At 40.1% G+C, this 10,207-nt stretch overlaps 1 pseudogene; it reads left to right on the top strand.

The window, feature by feature from the left end:
• The first annotated feature begins 5,301 nt into the window (after positions 1-5,301).
• Positions 5,302-7,364, top strand: LOC119549759 (annotated as a pseudogene).
• The last annotated feature ends 2,843 nt before the right edge of the window (positions 7,365-10,207 follow it).

Raw genomic sequence — 10,207 nt, 5'->3', positions numbered from 1 at the left:
GCCATCGGTGCAGCACCTATAAGGCGGTACACAGTCGCGAAACTCGGAGAAAACTCGACATTCTAGATTGGTAATGGTCTCATTGGTCTCCTTGAACACAAACTCCTTTACCGATAGATCCATGCAGTAGCCATATCGCTGGCCACCATCCACAATGCACTCTAAATTAAATTTGAATACAAAATGAAATGCATGCCAATATATGGAAAACTTACGCTCAAAGGGAATTTCCCCATAGGATTCAAATATGGCCATGTTATAATCGCAGAAGACTGTTGGAATAAAACATGACGTTAAAATAAATACCAGCTTCATGTCTTTGGCTTTGGTTTCTTAAAAGCATTACAGCGTATTAAAAAATATATCTCTGATTATAGCTGTGTTATGCGCTTACTTATTTGAAACCAATTGATTTTTAACTAATACAGGGTGTAAGAATCTTGTTTCTACAATTTGGATTTATTTAAAAAAAGATTAAAATAAATGAACTTTAATAAATCATATACTCTACACATTTTTGTATAACCTTCCATCCCACCTCTTTGAATTTCTACAAAAAGGTCAATCGGATGCTACCAAACTAATTAGGGATAAACGAGGGTAGCTCGTCCTGCCACTTTCAACCGAGAGTGATTTGCTCGTGTCAATCTGTGAGAAGGGAACTTTTTAAGTCGGGCCAACACTTTGCTTTATTTGGACAAACCGTAGCGTAACAAAGACGACATTGAAACAACACCCGCCCACCGAACCAGCCACCCAACCACCTGAAGGGGTGTCTGAAAGGGGTGGAACATGCATTAAACAAACAGCTGAGCCTTTTGTGTTGACTCATTAACGCACAAGTCGGAGAAAAGGGGGCAAGGGGAAAAGGGAAATGTGGGGAAAGTAAGAGACAGAAATGAAACATCAAGCTGAAGCTTTCCCTCTTCCTCGCAGTGTAATAAATACTTCAAAGTCATAAAACGCAAGCAGCAACAAAAACAATGCAAGTGACGAGTAGAGATGACAGTGAAATTTATATCCTTAAACTCAGGGATGTTTTTTCTGACAAAAATAGATGTACTCCGGGAATTTTGGTATAACGAATTACTTTAAAACGGTTAAAACATTTTATTAAATACCAAAATAAATAACCTTAATAAACAGTTCTTTAAATAGCTTAAACCATAAATATTATTAGAGGTATTCTATAAGGTTTTGATACAATCATCAGTACCTGTTTTTACAGTTATACGCTCCTTTTCCTCTTCAAAAATAATTTTTTTGGAGTCAAAATGGTTAAATTGAATATACAAAATAACAATTTTATTTGGGAATCACACATTTTTTTGTATAGGGGTAGTTTTAACAATTATATGATTGATTTTACACAGCCTTTTTGTTTTTTTTAAGTTATTAAACCGTATAATGGGTCTGTTAAAATGCGCGAAAAACTGTAATATCCTTTCAGAGACCTGGCTTTTTTCGATGAATTGTCAACCGCCTGAACTTTCATCTCTAGGCCAAACAAAGTGCCACCCCCTGGCCACGTCTGGCAGGCGACACGACACTCGACTTGGCCTGGAAGTGGGATACAGCATGGGCTAGGGGGACAGACCCGGAGTTTGGACGGATCCGTTGTCGGGAGCGAGCTGGCTTGTTGTGGAGTAACAATTTTCATTTTCAACGCCGAGCGAAGGGCGCAAAAAACGCATAAAATTTTACGAGCGCAGCTAAGCAGGAGGGAAAATAGGGGAAAAACCCGGGGAAATCCCGGGAAAAACCGAGGAATGGGACAAGGGCTAACCGACTCCCTTGCGGGGTTACGACTCCCTCGGCAAAAGTTTAGCTTTCGTGTTGGCCATAAAATGCCTGACAGGGCTTAGGAATGCAGTTGATTTGGAATGGAATGGAGTTTGGCGGGAGTCTTATGCCTCAATGGAGTCGGAATCAGCAGTCCATTGGGGGACTTTGCGGCTGATGCCTCAGTTTTCAGCAAAAGGATTGGATTGAGAGGCGGAATGGTGCTCAGGTGATGTTACCCATCGCTTATTGAGTCGCTTTGCGTTAAGTTTCGGAATCTTTGTTTTTATGGCCATAACGGTTAAGCGGCATTAGTTCCAACTCCTCTTGTTTTTGGCCCAAACGAGATTGCAGCATTGTGAGAATTAGCGGTAAATGAGCAAGCTTACTGGGCTGAGACTTGGCCAATCTGGATGGGGGAGGTGGTTGTTCCGAGATAGAGGTGGCAAGAACCCAAGAAGAACTGAAGACAAACTTTTCTTTTCCACGGGGCATTTAAGTTCAATGAGGTGGGCGGGGGATAAACATATAAAACAGGTAATGGGACGTTGGGAACTGCAAACTGTGAAATGGAAAATCTAGGGGCTCTTGGGGTGGGGAAGGAAATCTCTGAAATAAGTAAAGATAATCACCAACTAATACATACTATTTAAAGAACTACAAACGTAATTCAAGGTCGTTTCCTTTAGGAAATATAAGAAGGGTTAAAAGGATTGAAATCTAGGAAAATTAATTCATTTCGGCCATACACATTTTATTTGTTTAATGTACAAATGATTTTACTAAATGATTTTTAAACTTTTTATTCATTAATATACCATTTCCTTTAAACTTTAAGCCATTAAAACATTTAAATCATTACAATAAACATGATTATATTAAAGAAACTTTATAAATTGTATTCAATCTTTAAGTATTAACCAAAAACTAAACAGAAAAAAATGTATTCCAATTTAAATAGTCATTGTGTATGATGTAAGTTTATGATATATTCGTTAGGTTATTATTTTGATAAATAAAAAAACCCAAAAGCCCAAACATTCGGCTTAAAATTTATTTCTCAAGGATTTAAGTATCACCATTTTATGGATTATTAACTTAGTGCCTCACTCATATTGTTTGATTAGACCCAAATCCTTTTTCACAGTCTAACGCCCCAATATATTTGGCCTTAGCATTTAACGGGCTTTTGCCTTTTGGCCCCTGAGCAAATATGCTGAGGAGAGAGTGGAAAACTTTAACTACACACTCACTGGCAGACGGAAAGTCGGAGAAAGTCTAGCAGAAGGGCAAACAAAAGTAACTGAAAAATTTAGCGCTATGTCAACACATTCCAACAGGCAGCCGGAAAAGTCCTTGTGCGCAGCCATCTACCCGTTTTTCCCGAAACGAGCAGCCATCCTCACAAAAGGACAATGCAACTCGAGTGTCGAAGCCGAAAAAAGCGAAGAGGAAGCTCACATGTGCTCAAAGAAATGCCAAGTGCTTGTACTGCTCAATGGGCCAAGGGGAGATTTTAATAAGTAGCCTTAACTTGTAGTCGTAATTCTCCCTTTTATTTTTTAAAGAAGACGACTTTTTCGAACTATGCATGTATGTATCTCCCCCGCTGTGCGGAAACTTTTCGTGTACGTTCGCCACCGCATACAAATTATTTTGGCCAAAACTTTTAGACCGAGTGAAAAGTATTTTAGGAACTTTCAAAACCCCACTCCATTAGGCGGCGATTGTCTTGTGTGAGCTGAGCAAGCTGCTGGATAAATTAAGACGCAACCAGGGCCACAAATCATTGAATTGAACCGCAGTGCGACAGGATTGCTGGAGGATCCGAGGATGAGGAGGTGGCGCCCACGGGCTCAGCTGCCTTCGCCATCCAATCCGCCATCGATTGGCCCCTAAAGGCGACACATGTGGCAGGCATCCTCCAAAAGTCCCTATCTCAACTTCCTTATTTATCCCCAGTTCCTCTCCCTTTTCCAAAATTTTTGGAACCTAATACAATTTCTGGGAATTTTCTTTCTGCGGCTGCTGCTGCTCGTCCTGAATTTTAATAAACTGGTAAAGGGGGTTAAGCTGGATGGGTAGGAGCCAAAGGGTTGACACAACTTTACTAGGGAAAAGTTGTCGCTTAGCAAATTTTATCAATAATAAAAATGCGGCAACTCGTTCTACCATTTTTCCCTTATTTTCCAGCTCCGAATTTCTGCAAAGTTATCTTGTCAAGCATTTTTATAGTCTACTCCCGTCTCGGTTTGCTCTTCGTATTTACTTGGCAATTACTTCGAGTCCGGATTTAATTGAATGCAAAGTAGAAACTGCAACCAAAAACATTTCACTTCTGCAGACAAGGACCGGAGGAACATGTACACTCTGGGAAATGTTGTACCTTTGGTATTTGGTATTTTGTATTTCAGATAGTCAATAGACTATGAACAATCAAAGAGTTGCTGAATGGGACTTAAGTTAAAAACTTACTTGTTAATTTAAAGATTTGCAATAAAAAGTATCATTACAATCTAAGATAAGTAAACTATAAACAATTTATTAAATGTTAAACCTCTTACAATGTCGAAGTATTTTTTTTATTATCTGTCTTGTAGCTTAGGAGAGCTATATTATATAGCACAATTGTTTTGGGATTTTCTCAAGAAACTATAATATATTTTAAGTTTTGTTCTTAATATTTTAAGTTTTTTCAGATTTTTCTACACTCACAAAAATCTCTTTCAATATTTTAAAAATCTCGACATTGAATCCTTTGCCTTTGAATATATAACAAAAATTCTTGTTATTGGAAAATACGCTTCTTAATATTGAAACCCTTTCTTGATACTTCATTTCAAGAACAAATTATTCTTGAAAATAGAAAAAATGATAATCGTTCTTGCTTTTGATTTGTATATACTGTTAAGGACATGTGCCTGGTTTTGTAAATATTTTCCCAGTATATTTGGCGAGACGCTCTCGTGGGTGAGTGGTGCACCAAGCCACAAGGGAGGCAGAAATCCGGAGAAGGAGGTGGAACTGGGATCCGGAGCAGCCTTCACTCATGCAACAAAAACAGGAACGCTGCATCTGAGATGGCAACTGAGGAGCAGCCAAGGAGTAGGGATTGTGTGTGGTTGGGTGCTGACTTCCACGTCTGTCTGTCCCCCATTTTCAAGTTGCATAATTTTGTTTTCCTTTCACAGCGAGCTAGCTCATTTCTCGCGACCCCCCAGCCGAGCACACATCCCATGCAACCCATCCAGCCCATCCAACCACCCCACTCATCCCATTTGGTGTGCACATTCTTGGCTGCATTCATACTTTTTCACACCCTTTAGGATTATTTCGTGCATGGCATCTACGGGCTGGCAACTCGAGAGGCTGTGCTCCCAGCTGCCAGGAGGAGGGAACTGCTGGCCAGGAGCTGCTCCTGTTGCCATTTGCCCTGAATGGAACTCGCTTCTGTTCTCATTTCGCCCATTCAGCGTGCTGTGCACCTGCTTTTTTTTAAAGCAATTTAAATTAACAGCAATGACGACGACCAAGTCGCAGGAGCGAAGGTGAGTGAATGCGACTCCGTGTGTGTTTGCTTATGCCCCACGGCCTCCAGGGGCTGGGAATTCGGGGGGGATGTGGATGTGTGCGCTCCCGACATGCAATTGGAATGCAATTTGTTATGGGAAGTTAAGTCTCCACTTGTCAGTTAAGTTTACGCTTGGCTGTTTGCCCGTTGTCGTCGTCCTCGCAGGTTGCCATGCAGTTATGGCCCCGGATCATGGCACTTGGCCTCCTGCTCCTCCTCCTGCTCCTGCTCCTCCACCTGCTCCTTCTCCTCCCACTCCATTTATCCCTCCCTGTCTGCGCCTGTCCTTGTTGGGCAGTTAAAAAATAATTAAACTCTTTAAATATTTAAATTAATTTGTGCTGTGCCATGCAGTTGTGCACAAGAAAAATAAACCGAAATTCCGCACTTAATTGGCAAGGACAGTGCTGCTGCTGCTGACGGGGCGAATGAGTGATATTCGGCATTGGGTAGGGGGTGATTCGGGATTCCCCGTCAGAAACAGATCCCAACTAATCTCTCACTTGACGTCTGCCTCTAGAAACATTACAGAGTAACACCAGTCTATTATATTTTGAATATATTTTTAATATTGTTATTTTTATTAAAATATATTAGATGCGTAACAAAATACACCTTTAATTATAGTTATCAAATATAACTATCATTATAAGTAAGTATGTAAGTATAAGTAAGTATTTTTATTTAACTCGTTTACTTAATTAACCGATATTCATTTTTGTTTTTGTCTATATTTTTTACGTAGCCTTTTAACATATTAATAATGTTAGAAGAAACAATTAAGGATTATGGGATTAAGGATTACGACTTATAAAGTGAGAAATACAAAATTTGGTAAACATTTTACAACATAAAAAGAACCATTCTTATCAATAAGCTCTCACATCGGCGAGTTTTGCATAAAAAGTTCACATCTTCTAACAAAAATCATGAAATTCATGAGGTTTACGAAATGAATTCCCAAAGAGCGATAAAATGGTCTTGTGAAAATCCGCAAAGCACTCGAAAAAGCTATGTGATCGAACTCATTCGAGAACCCAGAAAACGAGTTCTATTCAGTGGGTCAGTCGCTGATCTTCTCCACCGCAGCTCAGTTCTTCAGGTTTACGCTCTCTGCGTTGATGCCCAAAGTTTTTACAGTATCCTTACAAAATCCCATTTAATTATAGTACTTTTCTAGTTTTTCAATAAGGAAGTCTTTGATAGCAAGAAAGTGGATTACTTTGTAAGCCTCGTCCTGGAGGCCATGAAGTTGCGCGAGCAACAGGACATAACCCTTCCCGATATGATCCAATTGATGATTGAGGCTAAGAAGGAGGCGCAGGATAATTGGACGGATGATGAGATTGTGGCACAGTGCTTCGTATTCTTCTTTGCAGCCTTCGACAATAATTCCAATCTGATTTGCATTGCGGCTTACGAACTTCTAAAGAATCCCGAAGTCCAGGAACGTTTGTACCAGGAGATCAAGGAAACGCAGGAGACTCTGAATGGTGGTTCCCTAACCTACGATGTTGTACAAAAGATGACCTACATGGACATGGTAATCTCGGAGACTCTGAGGAAGTAGACCCTTTCTCCCTCAATAGATCGTGTTTGTTCCAAGGCATATACCCTAACTGATGGAGACGGCACAAAGCTGTTCGACTTCAGAAAGGGTGACCTGGTTACCATTCCCACAGCCGGTCTACATGGGGATGATCGGTACTTTGCCGAGCCCAGAAATTTGACCCAGAGCGTTTTAGCGATGAACGAAAAAGTGAAATATTGCCATTTACCTAAATGCCTTTTGGTGCAGGACCTCGTAGCTGCTTAGGTAGGAAATGATTTTAATCTTAATAGTGATCTGTAAATATATAAATCCCCCACAGCCAATCGCTATGCCCAGATGCTGGCGAAGGGCATGTTGTACCACCTAATGCTCAACTTTAAGATAGAGGCTTCTCCCCGGACCCTCAAGGATATGTGGGAGGAGGCTCATAGCTTTAGTCTGACCCCAAGATCAACCTAAACAACTCGATGTTTGATTTCGTTTGCCTTAAGAATGATTTTTTATTGCTACTAACGAACACGCTTCGCCAATGAATGTTAATAATAACCACAAAGTTTCAACTTTAGAATAAAATGCTCAATATATAACTACAAAAGTCGATATGTTCTGATACAAAGTAAAATAAAATATCTCACGATATATTTGAGAGTCAAAAAAGAACTTACTGACCAATTTTGAGGATTTTTTTGAACTGTACAAGAACTACGAAAACACCAGAAAACCACCAGAATCATCCAAACGCAGAGCACGCAACTTTTGACTACTGGCGCCAGTTTTGGAGCTCCACCCACCCCCCAGTAGTTCAGACTTTATAGCCGTTTACTTTGACATATCGCAGCCGACTTAGCCGAGCAGCTCGGCCAGCTAATGGAGCCGAAGGCTTACCAACTCCGGATCTGGTACTGAAAGCAGTAAAAACTGTAGCGCTTCGGCGGCGTGGGAGGAGCGCCCGGCATTATGCTACACATAAGCGGGCTCGAAATGGACTCGGAAAATCAGACGATTTACATGCAGGAAAAATGTTGATTAGAAAATTAATTAAGGCCTTTACGATGGCACCGAGCAACCGGGCTCTGAGCCCAGTTCTTCCCGGCTGTAGAACTTTCGCTTCGGCGAATTTACGACATTTTTATGACGGCCTGCCATGCGAGAGGAGGTTTTGGGGTTCTGCTGGGTGGGTTGGCTCGTAAAAAAAGTGCGTAAAAAGTTCCTGTCAGCGGCAGGAGCTGGAGCTCCTTTTCCAGCTCCTGCTGATAAAGCAGCCTGCTGTCCGGACATTCAATGCTCCACGAGCTTCTTATTTTCCTGGGCCCTTATGCAGATGGGCCCCAGCCATAAAGTTACTGGCAAGTTTCGCCCAATAAATAAATTGTGCGCCCAATGTGTGAAGCCTTTCAGTTGCTTTCAGCCAGCTCCTTGTGGGCGTCAACACGCCCAGAATTTATTTTTAAGGTTTGGGAGGTGAACGAACCCGTACAGGCAAACAAAACAATTATTAAAATCGGGAGCGGCGTACTGAAATTTTGTATATAATAAAATAAAATAAAAATGTTAATAAACTAACACAATGTCTAATAAATAAATATTTTAATACGTATTTGCAATAATATTAAAATTTGTAGATTGACATTTTAGATATTTATAAGTATTTAGTTATTTATAGATATTTAAAAAAGATTTAAAAATGTTATCCTACAGATATAACTTATATACTACATAAAAGCAAATGTAATCTTTAAATTAAGTTAAAATACATAAAACATTAATTTTATAATATTGCTTACTTAAGGGAAGAGTTTCTACTTTTCCCCAGTGTAGAACTGGCTTAAGCTTCGAAGCTTGATTGGTGCCATCAAGGATCTACCCAGTTATACAGATCCCTGCCAGCGAAGCCACGAGCAACCCCCATTGAATGCAACAAACGACGGGGGGAGGATTTCTCTGCCTGGGCCACTGCACAATGGCAGAGGACTTGACGAAATCATTACTTCGCCCCGACATTTATTGATGCCATAAAGTTGAAGATTTATGCGTTGTGGCAGTCGCACAAAACAGCCAAAAAGCACCCACCCAGGAGCATTGCACCCGAATCGAGGGTCTGGGGACAGCAAGGGGAAAGGCGAGGAGCGGGGCAAACCCACCCGGTCAGGACATTGATACCCAGTTACCCCTGGCCAGGAATAACGTCCTCGCTACGTGGGCATGTCAAATGCTTCGTATTTTGGCATATTGCAGCACAGTGGGACGCGGACGCGGTGGAATAGCCCATTTGTCCTGGGGAATCGGATCGGAAGGGACACCCTCTCCTTATCTGCCCCATACACACACCATACACACCATACACCCACACACAACAGCGTGTTAATTTATTTAAATTGACTACGTGCAAAGTTTACTTGCGTCTTGGGCCCGGCCACGCCCCCAAGCCTCCCGCCTCCGGGAAAGATTTGTGGGGGAACTGTTTCTGTCTCACTGTTTGCACAAATTTCACATTTTACTGCGCTCCGTCGACGTTTTTGTCTTCGAAAACAAACCGATTCTGCAGACTGCGAACAGCAATATGGGACTGAGATTCATGGCATGACCCTATCCGACAATTTCAATGAGCTACTGTGGTTAGTAACAATTTAGGGCTCTAAAAAGACCTAGAAAAAATATGTTAGTTTAACTTCTTAAAGATAAAAGTAAAAGTTAACTATGTATTTTTAAATCCTAAAAACAAAAACCATTGAAGACTTTACTTTTACTTTTATATATTTTAACTCTGGATATTGTTCACAAGTTGATACATTTAACACAAGTAATACTTGGTTACTTTAGGCATATTATATAATCGTTACCTATTGTTTTACAAATTCAATAGGTAAATACTTATCAATGACAATGAATAGAATTCATAATAATTTGATTTATTCTAATAACCTCTAGAAAAAAATATATAGTGTCTGAAAGCAAAGCTGAATTAATTAAACGATAATCTCTACATTTTAATTCGTTATTATGCACATTTAAGTTTTTCACTTGAGGTTTATGTTTTCAGTTTTTTTTAGTATTGCTTCTTAACATTCATAAGTACAGACTTAATGCCTGCGTTAGTTAAATATTTTTTACTACCTTAAAAGGCAATTTGTTATTATCAATTAAAAAAATATTATTTAAACAATAGGATACTTTAGTTTTCTTAAAAAAATAATTAATATCAACCCTTTTGCCACAGGTCGCATAGCAAATCATAAGCCTCACTCAACTTTCCGTAGGGCATTTGGCAAACGCTCGCGCATAAAAACTCATTTGAAAGAGTA

This window comes from Drosophila subpulchrella, chromosome 2R (genome assembly GCF_014743375.2).
Source record: "Drosophila subpulchrella strain 33 F10 #4 breed RU33 chromosome 2R, RU_Dsub_v1.1 Primary Assembly, whole genome shotgun sequence".
NCBI lineage: Eukaryota > Metazoa > Arthropoda > Insecta > Diptera > Drosophilidae > Drosophila > Drosophila subpulchrella.
This window is presented reverse-complemented; position numbering and strand designations above follow the sequence as displayed.